This window comes from Thalassophryne amazonica, unplaced genomic scaffold, assembly GCF_902500255.1.
Source record: "Thalassophryne amazonica unplaced genomic scaffold, fThaAma1.1, whole genome shotgun sequence".
In the NCBI taxonomy this organism is placed as follows: Eukaryota; Metazoa; Chordata; class Actinopteri; order Batrachoidiformes; family Batrachoididae; genus Thalassophryne; species Thalassophryne amazonica.
The window spans coordinates 1,128,405-1,143,842 of record NW_022986231.1 but is presented as its reverse complement, the minus strand read 5'-3'; positions in this window follow the sequence as shown (position 1 = coordinate 1,143,842).

Here is a 15,438-nt window from a genome sequence, read left to right as displayed (position 1 = left end):
AGAAACACGAGAAACAGAGCTAGAAAGAGGCACAAGGCACATCGATCAGGTGAGGAATACAGGCACAGAGTGAGGTTTATGAAGCCCCAGGTAATGAGCAGCAAATCAGGGACAGGTGTGAGGAAACTTCCAGAGACGGGGCATGTCCAGCACAGAGGGAAACGCCCCCATGCCGAACCAAGAGAAGAAGAGGAGCAAGAGAGAGCAGGACAGGGAAAACACAAGCAGAAAAGCAGTGCAAGAGACAGACAGATACAAAAGCAAACCAACCAACCAACCCACACACAAAATCCAAATTCTGACAAATGTGTATGCTGCTGGATGCATGTTGTGTATATTGTCGTTCTGAAGAATATTGTAACTTTGCTCGTGTGTTGAGGTGCTATAATGCAGATACACGAACGCTACGATAAGACACTTTTATATCTCATAATGGAGAAAATCATGATAAAGGATAAGCACGTTAATTTATATGTTCATAAATCTTAAATAATAATAATAATAAATAATAATAATAATAATAAATCATAAATAAACACATAACCTGACGTCCTAATAGACTGATGTTATTTTTCAAGGAAATTTCTAAAGGGAATAGGGCTGGATGCAAAAAATGGGAGAATTTGAAAAAGAAATATAAGAGCTTACAACTGCAGCAAGGATGGAGTTCAAACCATCGAAGTCGAGGAGTTTGGTCCTGAAACGTGGCCGCGTCCAAGATCGCTTCCGGTTTAAGATCGGCGATGACATCATCCCCACGGTAACAGAGAAGCCAGTTAAGAGCTTAGGAAGGTGGTACAGAGCTGACCTGAGTGACAAGGCGAGCGTAAAAGAGATGCTCAACAAGCAGAAGAATGGCTGCAAGCCCTCGAGAGGAGTGGCCTACCGGGGAGGTACAAGGCGTGGGGATACCAACACGGCATCCTACCGGGGCTCCTGTGGCCACTGCTGGTGTACGAGATTCCTTTGACAACAGTGGAGGCTCTGGAGCGGAAGATTAACAGCTTCCTCAGGAGATGGCTGTCAGTCCCCAAAAGCTTTTGCTCCCTAGGGCCTTACAGCTCAGGGAGTAAATTACAACTACCGATCACATCTGTCATGGAGGAATTCAAGACAGCCAAGGTCCGGTTGGCCATGATGTTATGGGACAGCGATGATAAGGCGGTGCGTCAGGCAAACATCACTGTGAAGACAGGCCGGAAATGGGATGCCAGCTGTGCGCTGAGGGAAGCAGAGGAGCGACTGCAATATGCGGACATCATGGGGACTGCGATCCAGGGGAGGTTGGGCCTGGGAGTTATCACCCGAGCTAGCTGGAAGGAGGCAAAGGCGAAAGACCATCGTGGAATGGTGCAGGAAGAGATCAGAGCTGCAGAGGAGGAGAACAGGCAAGCTAGGGCAGTGGCCATGAGGCAGCAAGGCAGTTGGACCCGGTGGGACGGTGTCCGGGGAAGATCCCTCAGTTGGAAGGATATCTGGAGCATGGAGGGGCATCAGCTAAAGTTCCTGCTTAGCTCCGTGTATGATGTGCTGCCAACACCAACAAATCTGCAAAGGTGGAAGCTGACGGAGGACCCCTGTGCAGGAGACCAGCAAGCCTGGAACACATTCTGTCATCTTGCCAAGCAAGCCTGATTGAGGGGAGGTTCAGGTGGTGCCATGATAAAGTGCTGGCGCAATTGGCAGATGGACTCGAGAAAGAGAGGAAGCGGAAAAGAACTAAGGCCTAGACCAAAGGCCCTCGCTTCATTAGCTTTCTCAGGCCAGGGGAAAAAGCAGGCAAGGAGGACAGGTGTGAAGGCATCCTTGGCACATCAGAGGACTGGGAGATGAGAGTTGACCTTGGTAGGCAGCTCAAGTTTCCAGAAAAGATCGCAGTCACCAGCCTCCGACCGGACATCGTGCTCTGGTCTCGCACAACAAAACAAGTGGCCTTGATCGAGCTAACGGTACCCTGGGAGGAGAGGATCGAGGAGGCGCATGAGCGCAAGCTGGGAAAGTACCAGTCACTTCTTGCAGAGAGCCAGCAGAAGGGGTGGAGAGCCTGGAACTTACCAGTGGAGGTGGGTTGCAGAGGGTTCCCAGGGCAGTCCCTTTGGAGAACACTAGGGATGCTTGGAGTTAGAGGAACAACCCGCAAGAACCTGGTTAATAGCATCTCCAAGCAGGCGGAGCAGTCATCCAGGTGGCTGTGGCTAAGGAGGAGCGACCGGTGGCTAGGCCATGCTGGTAGGGAAGAGGGGGGGCAGAGTTGTGCGGCAGGTCCCTGAACGGCAGAGGGAGCAGTTCCAGGACACTGGTTCTGCTGTCAAGCCCCACTGAGGTGTCGTGGGCTAGTTGACGAAACATCAGTGAGGTGGGGTGCCCACTTGAAAACCCTATGAAGTCTACAGGTTCTCGTCGTGCAGCTCTGCCCTCAGTTGAAGACGTCTGAGGGGAACGACTTCGTTGCTAGCCATCGTACAGAAGGAGCAGGAGGTAACTCCTGCCAGGTGCAGTGGCTGCGGTATACCCTACCGTGTAAAGACAAGGTATAAGAAATAGATGCAGCCCATAACATACATACAGGTGCTGGTCATATAATTAGAATATCATGAAAAAGTTCATTTATTTCAATAATTCCATTCAAAAAGTGAAACTTGTATAATGTATACATTCATTCCACACAGACTGATATATTTCAAGTGTTTATTTATTTTAATTACTAATTAATTAATTAATTAGTAATCAATCAATTAATGATCAATCAATTATCAGTATTAATTCTTACTATTGTTGATGATTAATTACAAATTATTAGTAGTATTATTAATATCAATTAATCAATTACTAATTAATTATTAATATTATTAAATATTATTATACATTACTAATTAATTTAATTAATTATTAATACCACAAAATTCTCCGACATGATTGCCATGCATCAAAGAAATCTGCGACTTCTTCTATTTCTTTGCATTTACGCAAAAAGGCGATAAAATAAAAAGAGCAAACAGGCAACTGCAACAAATTGCGCTTCGGTTGCCATGTTGACAAACAGTGAAGATGGCAGTTTGAGACGGGCAGTTTTTTTTTTCCCCCCCGTAAGGTGGAGGGGTGTCTCAATTCATAGGGCTAGAGGCATACCCCTTCGCCTTACCCCTTGTTTTAAAGGGGTAGGCATAGGGGTAGGGGAAGGGCCAAGGGGAAGGGATACAAAAGAGAATTGAGATTGGGCCTAAATATTCATTGTGACCTGTGGACATATTAAAAGCTGTCCTCCACTCATCAACCTCTCGTATCCTGACTAAATGGTATGCATTACGTAAGTCCAATTTGGTAAATACTTTGGTTCCCTCTAGTGGCTCAAAAGCCAATGCGAGGGGGCATCTACTTTTTACTGTCATGTCATTTAGTCCCCTGTTATCGATACAATGTTGTCATGTCTTATCTTTTATGAGGTCTGGTTAACCAAGAGGGCTAGACACAAACGCAGGACTCGACAACAGAGGTCTCTGTGGAAAAACAGTTTTTCAACATCAGGCTTAGGCATGGTTGGTAATACAGGCAGGTGGTCAAAACACACGAGAGGCAAACAGGTCGAGAATACACAAAACAGAGCTGCAGAGAAGTCACTAGGTGCATCAATCTGGAGAAATGGAGCAGAGCAGAATGAGGAGCTTATATGCACCCAGCTGATGAGCTGCAAATTGAGAACAGGTGTGCGTGGAAAGCACCAAAGAACTAAGAAGTAGTCTTAACTGGTTTAACATGACTAACATGAAAAGTGGGGTGAATACGCATGGACCTGGGTAACTGGAGACGGACAGAGACGGGACTGATGACTTTAGGAACCGGAGACTGAAGAGTTGTGGTTGAAAACAGAGGGCTGATGACCAAAGACTACATGGAGTGGGGATGACGCAGATGGCAAACTGTTATGTGCAAATTCTATCCAAGATAGCTGTGATGACCAGGTAGATGGATGTTGTGAGCACAAAATTCTAAGACCCTTTTCCAGCTCCTGATTAAAGTGTTTAGTCTGACCATTAGCTTGTGGATGATACCCAGATGTAAGACTGGAGGTGGCCCGAGGAAGCAGCAGAACTCCCTCCAAAATCCAGAGATGAACTGTGGACCCCAGTCGGAGATGATATCCTGAGGGAAACCATGAAGCTGGAACACATGAATGAGCATAATCTCAGCTAATTCCTTATCAGAAGGCAATTTAAGCAGTGGCACCAAATGACACATCTTAAATAAACGGTCGACTACAGTCAGAATAATCATGTGTCCCTTAGATGGCAGAAGTCCAGTGACAAAATCTACGGAGATATGAGTCCAAGGTTGTCTAGGAATAGATTCAAGAGTCAAACAACTTTATTGATCCCTAAAAGGGCAATTCATCTTCACATCCAATTACCTCAAACAAAAACACAGTAATTAATCCACAATTATTACTAGCTGAACATAATAATGGCACACATCAAAATTAAAACAACTGCACATATACATTTGATTAGTTTATGTAAGCTAAACTTTGAAACAGTTTGTCATCCGAATTGAGGCAATGAGTGTGTTGGGGTTACAGCGGCATTTCTGCCGTGCAGCTGATCTCGGGAGTGGCAGAGCGGAGGCTGGGGTGAGGGGATGGGGACATAAACACAAGGGGGGTAGGGGTGGGGGGCATGTGTCATGTGTCCAGATGAGTTCATATCAGTCTCTGTCCGTGCATGCATAGAGTCTGGAGTGGCCTTGATGACCGCAGACTGTAGGGGAGGGTAAATGAAAAGGAGCCAGATGCTTCATGAAGGCCGTTGAAATCCTTCTGGAGGAAAACAAACGGGGCATTTTAACCTTCAGTAGCTGATAATGTCAAGAGGTGGTGACCAGGAGCTAAGCAGATTTAGGACCCCAGAAGCAAGCAGACTGACTCAGCAGGATGTGTGTCAAAAAATCCAGATGATTTATTACAACTCAAAGTGAAAACTACCAAAACCATACAGACAACTTGGTGAGGGACCCAGGATACCAAATACTAACAAAAATGCAATTCTCAGCAGAAGAAACAAACAGAATACAGTACTCACAAACAGGGGCGTCGGACTGGGGGGTAAAGGGTACTATGTACCCAGGGCCCAGAGCATGGGGGGGGGGCACAAAAAACTGGCATTAAATACATTTTTGTGTTGCATGTTATTAATGTCCATACAATTCATGTTGTAAAAGAATATAATTAGAAAGAATGTATAAATGTTGCAAAACATAATACAATAATACTGAAAAGATCTCTGAGGGCCCTTCCACCCCTACACAGTTGTACAATGGTTTACTCCAGGTCCGCACGCTGCCACACACACACACACACACACACGCACACGCACACACACATCCCAAATGGGATCTCACAGAAAGAGGAGGTGTTTAGTAGTGCTGAAACAACTAATCTATTTAATTGATTATTAAAATAGTTGTCAACTAATTTAGTCATCAATTAGTTGTTAAATAACTTTGTTTTACCGCAAATGTTTCGTTTCTTCCATATAAATCAACCGTTTCTGCAGCACGGCTTTGCTTTGAACCTTGAACCAATCGAAGCAGTAATTCGCAGATCGAAGCAGTGCTTCGATCTGGTGCTTTGTTGATTCAGTGTTTTATTTCGCTTAATCTTAATTTTTCCCCACTAAAACCCCAAAGAGCATATGTCTGTGAGTAATATTTATCTTTTTATGTTAATCTGACCTGTTATGGTCTTCTGAAACAATTGATAGATGTATTTTATAACTTAAAAACGGGGCAGATGCTAACGCGTTAGCATGTCTATGGCGTTTTCAATTTTAAAGTTAGCATTACGCTGTTGCAGCTGTCAGCACATTTGTTTTCTGTGTAAAGAGTCAAATGTATTACAAATTGTAATATTTTATTCATTTATTTTTATTTATATATCAATAATAATAATAATAATAATAGAAACAGTAATCGTAATAATAACTAATAATGCCACAATACAGTTTTAAACAGACAAAAAGAATCTGATAAAACAAAACAGAAAAGATTAAATCAACTAACAATGAACATAAATAAATATAGAAATAAATAACTGTTTCCTGTGAACACCTAGTGACTCTTAAACCTCCACTTCATCCCTGTTTTATTTAAGTTTAGTGACAATTTGTTTTGGTCAAACCACATCTAAGCTGTGTTTTTACACAAGAAAAAAATAAAATGCAGTAAACTGCACATTTGTGTCTTTTTTCATGAAAATATGTTATTAAATATAACATATTACACTTTTGTCAGGCCTTTAAAATACTTTTGTGGACTCTTGCTGTAATATGTTGTCAGTTGTTGAGATAGTTGCTGTAGGCATCTAAACCTGATGGAAATCTCTTTGTGGTGTGTCGGTGATGTATGTATGTGCAAAATAAAACAAAACACTACTCCAGGTATGTTTTTCACGAGAATATAACATAACTTTGTTACAAGGTCAAATGTTGATGTTGCGTGACAAAGGCCTTTTAATAATAACTCACTTAAAGAAATAATTGCAAAACTCACATGTAAGTAAAAAAAAAAAAAAAAAGATTAATTGAAAAAATAATTGACCGATGAACTGATTAGTAAAATAATCGTTAGTTGCAGCCCAAGTGTTTAGGCTGAAATAAAATATGTCTTTCCTAAAAAATCAAAGTCTGGATTTCAAAAAAGAAGAGAAAAAAGGACAGGGAAAGAAAAGTAAATGAGGGAAAGCAGCTGCTAACCAAATTCTTTGAAAAGAGAGGTGAGCTTGAAAGCTAGCTATATTGAGTTGGGGGGTCTGGGGGACCAAATTGCACCATTTTCTAGAAAAATGGTGCAATTTGGTGCATTCCTGTGCATTTTAACATAGGGAATGCACCAAAGTGCACCATTTTTCTAGAAAATGGTGCAATGGTGCAATTTTGCCCCCAGACCCCCCAACTCAATATTGCTCCCCCAACTTTAAAAAGGGTTCTGGCTCCCAGGTGTGATCTAAGGTATACATGATTTAGACCTGGTTTGACTACGCATTAGAAATTTGGTGTTTGTGTTAATAAAAAAGAACATAACAGTGGCGGGGGGGGGGTCTTCAATATGGCTAGTACCTAGGGCCCAGAATTTGGTTTTATGCCCCTGCTCACAATCCAGACTGGAAAGAAATGGCAGCACACTCTAACCCTCAAACTGTAAGTCAATGGACCCACAAGGAAAGACAAACAAGGCGTGGTTTAAATAAGCAGACTCAAGAAAAGCAGGTGCAAATAATCAAAGCCAATCAAGACATGTGAAGAACTTAAAATGAACACATGAGGACAGTAAACCAGGGGATCCTCCAGACTAAATAACATAAGAGCATAACCCATAACCAACTAAGCATTTAAGAGAAAACAAACATTTAAGACAGAATAACCAAAGACACTAGAAAGAAACCACAATGCATAAACATAGACCATCAAAGAAAACAAGAGGCATAAATCAGGACCCAAACATATGTGATTACAAAGACCAAACAATAAAAGCACCACAAAAGACATATCAAACATAATACAGGAAACAAGAGACACTCAGCATATTATACTCAAAGGAAGCAGAGACACAAGATGCATAATAAACCAACAGACATGCAACACCGATAAACCAGAATATGAGAACTGTGAATATTGCTTCAGAACAGACATGGTGGAACTGCTGCTTAAAGTGTACCTCCACAAAATGCAAATGTTAAACAGCCATGAGAACTTAGCAATACTATTATAAACTGTTCCAACAGTACAACAAGGCAGAACAAAAACCAGACATTAGTTTTCACTTTACAGACAGACACTAGTGGTACAGAGACCATCCCTTTAAATGATGAGGCAAACACACCCACACTGAACCGGGGCACAGCACCACACACATGGGGCCAAGGAAGAAGAAGCATACTCACCTACACATATCAGTTGACAAAGACGTAACATACAGACCAAACTCAAACATAGCCTGGACGTGGGAGGGCAAACATGAGCAAACCCCACAACTAGACGACAGCATGACAGATTAGGCTGCCATGTTTGGGTTAGGCAGAGAAGCACAGAGTTCTAATACGGCCTCTCTTTAACTGTCCAGATCCAATTCACTGGTCTCCAACATCAATTCCTTTGCAAGGCAAACATTTGCTCTGAGATGATTTCCAATTTGCATTTAAGTTCAAGAGTTAATGCAATCTGACATTATACCGCCTTGCCCACCTCATTAATCGTGATGGACAGGTGTGGGGTTGTGGTTTTGGTAGCATCCATCTTGCCAATTTTCCATTAGGTCAGGGCAGCACCTAATCAGCAAAAGCCCTCCTGCCATAAAAACAAATAAGAATAAATCCTCAACGTCTTCCATGGAGAGTGGTGCCAAGCACGCGACGCGCCACTTCTCCCAGACATAGAGAACATAGCCCGCAGGATAGGTTCCATCTGGGCACGCAGGGTCCCCCAGCACTGATTTCCTTGTTGAAAAGATGGTGTCAATAGTGTTGAGAGACCAGCTGATCAATTCCATGGTTATTCCAAATAAAGTTTGAAGAATTCACAGTCTGCTGAAGTTGGGACTTCTGAAGATTGGGGCAGAGCTAGAGAAACACAGAAAGAGAGGAGAGAGGAGGAGATGTGTCCACCCTTGCTGGACTCCCCACCGAGAGGTAGACAGAGGTAGTAATGCACTGGCAGGTGGACGGGTTGAGGACTTATGTATGGTACAACTCTGATAGGCATTCACAAATTCAGTCACATCTGTGACCATTCGTGTCCACCAAAAACATTGCTGAACAACATAGACAGTCTTCGTAATACCTGGATGGCAAGAAAAACAACTACTGTGACCCCAATCGATCACCTCCCCACTGAGTGGAGCTGGAACAAACAACTTACCCGGTGGACATTCAGAAGGAATGCATACGTTTTCAAGGACTGCTTTAACCCGTGATTCTATATATTTCCCACGTGATAGCAGAGATGAAACATGAGGGTGGAGGAATGTTACCGCAGTCAGACAGCGCATCCAGACCATTGTACTGTCTGGCCTGGGCTGCAGCGTGGGCTACCTCTGAAAGGAGCTGTTGGTTGCCATCTTGCTCCTCCCTCAAGGCCTTCACCACAGCGCTCCAGCAGGTGTTCCAACACACACCCCCGGGACGCGAGGTGGTGTGATCCCCACTGAGGCTGAAGCAGAGCACTCATTGGGTGGCAGACTACGCTGTTGACTTCCGCATTCTCACCACAAAGAGTAAATGGTACCCAGGCGTGCTCCTTGACGTGTTCTTCCAGGGACTGGCTACTGATGTCCAGGACCATCTCATAGCCACTGACCTACCTGAAGACCTGACTGCCCTGGCCATCCAGATCAACCGACGTCTGGCTGAACATCCCCACCGAGAGGCTCGCCTCCTGCCATGATGCTCCACCACGCCCACTCATCAGGTCTCCTCATCCCATCGCTATGAATCCAACCCCGCCCTCCGCGGTCCCGAAGAACCCAAGCAGCTCGGCCGAACATGACTGTCCCTGGAGGAATGATGCCACAGACAGAAGGACGGACTTTGTTTTTATTTGGTCATGTGATCAGGCTGTCTGGTTAGGGGTGCCTCTGTAAAATCTCAAACGTCAGTGAGGGTGAGTCAAAATTTGATTTCTTCCTCGGCCTCTCAGAATATAATTTCTGCTCAATTGGAATCTGATCTCTCCTCTGTTTTGGTGTCCGCATTTGTGGATTCTGGTTCCAACGCCGATTTAATATTATCTTCTCTCACCAGGTCCCTGCATCTTGGATTTTTTCGCCTCTCACAACCTCTGGTGGTCAAGGCAGTGGCCATCCTGTTATCATGATTTAGCACAAGTATTCAGCAAAGCTAAAGCTAAGTCACTGCCTTCTCATCACATTTACAACTCGCCTCAGGGAAAGCTGTTATCTCTGTCGGCTCCTGAATGCACCACCGTGCAAGAGTATATTCAGGAGTCGCTTGACGCCGGGTTGATTCGTCCCTCGTCGTCGCCTGCAGTGGCGGGTTTTTTCTTTGTTGAAAAGAAAGATAAGTCACTTCACCCATGTATTGATTACTGAGGGTTAAATGCTATTACTGTAAAGAACCACTATCCCCTGCCCTTGAATTTTGTCACCATTTGAGTTACTAGAGGGCACCAAGGTGTTTAAAAATTAGATCTCCCTAATGCCTATCACTTGGTTAGGATCAAACAGGGTGAGGAATGGAAAACGGCGTTCAGTACACCGACAGGGCATTACGAGTACCTGATGGTGCCTTTCGGGCTCACTAATGTGCCGGCCGTCTTCTAACACTTGGTTAATAATGTCTTAATTTTCCATTTTATCTGTAGTTTTTCAGCAGCATTCGACATTGACAATACAATGTACAGAATGTATTTGTAGCTGTCTGTTTTTTATACATAAAGCCCAACAAAACAACATGGGCATATATGTAAACTAAGTAGTTTGAATACAAAAAAACACACACACACACAAAAGAGACAACGACAAAATACAGTTGGGTTAGCAGGTAATCACATTTTAGATGAGGCTAGTTTACTGTTTTAAGGTATAGTGCAGATTTTAAAAGTTTCAATGTACGTCATGAACGGCTGCCATGCTTTGTTAAATTTTGCCAAGGAGCTAGTTAATGTGTACCACATCTTCTCCACATGTAAAAACCTCATAACTTCAGCTATCCACTGATCATGCATAGGAAGGATTTCTTGTTTCCACCTCAAGAGTATACGTTGTTGCACAAGCAAAGACGCAAAAGCAATAGCATTTGAATGTTGTTTGGCAACAGAAATGTCAGGAGGTATAACTCCAAAAAGAGCAGTCAAAGCAGTAGGAACCAGTTTGATCTTATATATTGCAGAGAGAATGTTGAACATAGATGTCCAATAATTGAGTTTGGGACAAAAAGGTCCAAAAGGTATGTATAAGTGAGCCAATGTCTGCTTTGCAGCGATTACATACACGGAAGCCACTCCATAGTAAAAGGCACATGGCAGCCTGCCTGGAGTTTGCCAAAAGGCACCTGAAGAACTCTCAGACCATGAGAAACAAAATCCTCTGGTCTGATGAGACAAAGATTGTTATAATGTTGAACCCAAAATTGCAAACAGAGAGGAAACGAGGTGTGTGTGACAAAAACCAAAGTGATTTATTGGCGGAGCCAGGACTAAACAGTTCAAACAGTTTGTGAAGTGAAAACACGGCACACAAAAATAATTCCAAAAATGGCTGCACAAAAACAAGGAGACAGCTGAGCAAACTAACACAAAAAGGCTGAATGGACTTGAAGACTACAGGTGAAGCACAACGAAATACATAATATTCACAGAGAACACGGGGAGCAGACAACAGGAATAAATCTGCAAGAACTGACAAACAGATGAGAACTTAAATACCAAATGACTAATAATGACAGGTGCGCAAAACGAGAGCAGGAACCCAGGGCACACGTGAATAGAGCACAAGGTGACTAAACACTAATCAGGCTATGCTGGTGAAAAACAACACAACTGACATCTAAAAAAACGTGAGAGGAAAAATAAAACATAACAATCACCAAACATACCCAAAGAGAAATCATAAACCCATAAACCAACATAGAATTCAGAAGTTAATAAAGTGCAAGAGTGTAAGAACTAACATAATGAGATAAGGAGGTGAACAGAACACAAAGACTCTAAGAACTAACAATGACCAAAACCAAAATCCAGAACTACAACAGAAATGCAACATGGAACTCAACATGTGATGGAGTGCAACAGAAAGACACAACAAGGTTAACAGGTGAGGATGCAGGGTGGAACACGGAGGACCCAGACAGAAGACAGAACACCAGGACACAGACGACAGGGATCATAACACCAACAAATGAACACATACAGAACACTATAATGCTTAAAGGTGCACTGACAGGGGGCAAACCACAACAGATTGGACTCTTTGGCAGTCTTGTACAAAGCATGTCAGAGTGATACTTGAGTGAAAGTACAAGTATCTTACAGTATCTTATATTAAGTATCTTATATTAGTAAACTAAGGTCTTAGAAGGTCTCTCTCTTCTAAGTCCCTGTTAGTAAATGATATAATAATTGATCAACATATTGATTTATTCTGCCTTACAGATACCTGGTTACAGCAGGATGAATATGTTAGTTTAAATGAGTCAACACCCCAGAGTCACACTGACTGCCAGAATGCTCGTAGCACGGGCCGAGGGGGAGGATTAGCAGCAATCTTCCATTCCAGCTTATTAATTAATCAAAAACCCAGACAGAGCTTTAATTCATTTGAAAGCTTGACTCTTAGTCTTGTCCATCCAAATTGGAAGTCCCAAAAAACAGTTTTATTTGTTATTATCTATCGTCCACCTGGTCGTTACTGTGAGTTTCTCTGTGAATTTTCAGACCTTTTGTCTGACTTAGTGCTTAGCTCAGATAAGATAATTATAGTGGGCGATTTTAACATCCACACAGATGCTGAGAATGACAGCCTCAACACTGCATTTAATCTATTATTAGACTCAATTGGCTTTGCTCAAAATAAATGAGTCCACCCACCACTTTAATCATATCTTAGATCTTGTTCTGACTTATGGTATGGAAATTGAAGACTTAACAGTATTCCCTGAAAACTCCCTTCTGTCTGATCATTTCTTAATAACATTTACATTTACTCTGATGGACTACCCAGCAGTGGGGAATAAGTTTCATTACACTAGAAGTCTTTCAGAAAGCGCTGTAACTAGGTTTAAGGATATGATTCCTTCTTTATGTTCTCTAATGCCATATACCAACACAGTGCAGAGTAGCTACCTAAACTCTGTAAGTGAGATAGAGTATCTTGTCAGTAGTTTTACATCCTCATTGAAGACAACTTTGGATGCTGTAGCTCCTCTGAAAAAGAGAAATCAGAAGTGCCTGACTCCGTGGTATAACTCACAAACTCGCAGCTTAAAGCAGATAACCCATAAGTTGGAGAGGAAATGGCATCTCACTAATTTAGAAGATCTTCACTTAGCCTGGAAAAAGAGTCTGTTGCTCTATAAAAAAGCCCTCCGTAAAGCTAGGACATCTTACTACTCATCACTAATTGAAGAAAATAAGAACAACCCCAGGTTTCTTTTCAGCACTGTAGCCAGTCTGACAAAGAGTCAGAGCTCTATTGAGCCGAGTATTCCTTTAACTTTAACTAGTAATGACTTCATGACTTTCTTTGCTAATAAAATTTTAACTATTAGAGAAAAAATTACTCATAACCATCCCAAAGACATATCGTTATCTTTGGCTGCTTTCAGTAATGCTGGTATTTGGTTAGACTCTTTCTCTCCAGTTGTTCTGTCTGAGTTATTTTCATTAGTTACTTCCTCCAAACCATCAACATGTCTATTAGACCCCATTCCTACCAGGCTGCTCAAGGAAGCCCTACCATTATTTAATGCTTCGATCTTAAATATGATCAATCTATCTTTATTAGTTGGCTATGTACCACAGGCTTTTAAGGTGGCAGTAATTAAACCATTACTTAAAAAGCCATCACTTGACCCAGCTATCTTAGCTAATTATAGGCCAATCTCCAACCTTCCTTTTCTCTCAAAAATTCTTGAAAGGGTAGTTGTAAAACAGCTAACTGATCATCTGCAGAGGAATGGTCTATTTGAAGAGTTTCAGTCAGGTTTTAGAATTCATCATAGTACAGAAACAGTATTAGTGAAGGTTACAAATGATCTTCTTATGGCCTCGGACAGTGGACTCATCTCTGTGCTTGTCCTGTTAGACCTCAGTGCAGCTTTTGATACTGCTGACCATAAAATTTTATTACAGAGATTAGAGCATACCATAGGTATTAAAGGCACTGCGCTGCAGTGGTTTGAATCATATTTATCTAATAGATTACAATTTGTTCATGTAAATGGGGAGTCTTCTTCACAGACTAAGGTTAATTATGGAGTTCCACAAGGTTCTGTGCTAGGACCAATTTTATTGACTTTATACATGCTTCCCTTAGGCAGTATTATTATACAGCATTGCTTAAATTTTCATTGTTACGCAGATGATACCCAGCTTTATCTATCCATGAAGCCAGAGGACACACACCAATTAGCTAAACTGCAGGATTGTCTTACAGACATAGGTGACCTCTAATTTCCTGCTTTTAAACTCAGATAAAACTGAAGTTATTGTACTTGGCCCACAAATCTTAGAAACATGGTGTCTAACCAGATCCTTACTCTGGATGGCATTACCCTGACCTATAGTAATACTGTGAGAAATCTTGGAGTCATTTTTGATCAGGATATGTCATTCAATGCGCATATTAAACAAATATGTAGGACTGCTTTTTTGCATTTACGCAATATCTCTAAAATTAGAAAGGTCTTGTCTCAGAGTGATGCTGAAAAACTAATTCATGCATTTATTTCCTCTAGGCTGGACTATTGTAATTCATTATTATCAGGTTGTCCTAAAAGTTCCCTAAAAAGCCTTCAGTTAAAATTCTTCTTCTTACTTATAAGGTTTTGAATAATCAGGTCCCATCTTATCTTAGGGACCTCATAGTACCATATCACCCCAATAGAGCGCTTCGCTCTCAGACTGCAGGCTTACTTGTAGTTCCTAGGGTTTGTAAGAGTAGAATGGGAGGCAGAGCCTTCAGCTTTCAGGCTCCTCTCCTGTGGAACCAGCTCCCAATTCAGATCAGGGAGACAGACACCCTCTCTACTTTTAAGATTAGGCTTAAAACTTTCCTTTTTGCTAAAGCTTATAGTTAGGGCTGGATCAGGTGACCCTGAACCATCCCTTAGTTATGCTGCTATAGACTTAGACTGCTGGGGGGTTCCCATGATGCACTGAGTGTTTCTTTCTCTTTTTGCTCTGTATGCACCACTCTGCATTTAATCATTAGTGATTGATCTCTGCTCCCCTCCACAGCATGTCTTTTTCCTGGTTCTCTCCCTCAGCCCCAACCAGTCCCAGCAGAAGACTGCCCCTCCCTGAGCCTGGTTCTGCTGGAGGTTTCTTCCTGTTAAAAGGGAGTTTTTCCTTCCCACTGTCGCCAAGTGCTTGCTCACAGGGGGTCGTTTTGACCGTTGGGGTTTTTACGTAATTATTGTATGGCCTTGCCTTACAATATAAAGCGCCTTGGGGCAACTGTTTGTTGTGATTTGGCGCTATATAAATAAAATTAATTGATTGATTGATCTTACAAGTACAGTAGCTTACATTACAAATATCTTAAATTACTTTGGTAAAAGTTAAAGTCTCCTTTAAAAATATTACTGTCATGGTCTGACTCCCAATCCTGTTTTTAACCTAGTTGTAGTTTGTGAGGTTTTCCCCCAGATGGCGGACTCAGAGCTGATTCACACCTGCTGCACCTCACTGCTCATCATGGCTGCACGCCTGCTGTGTG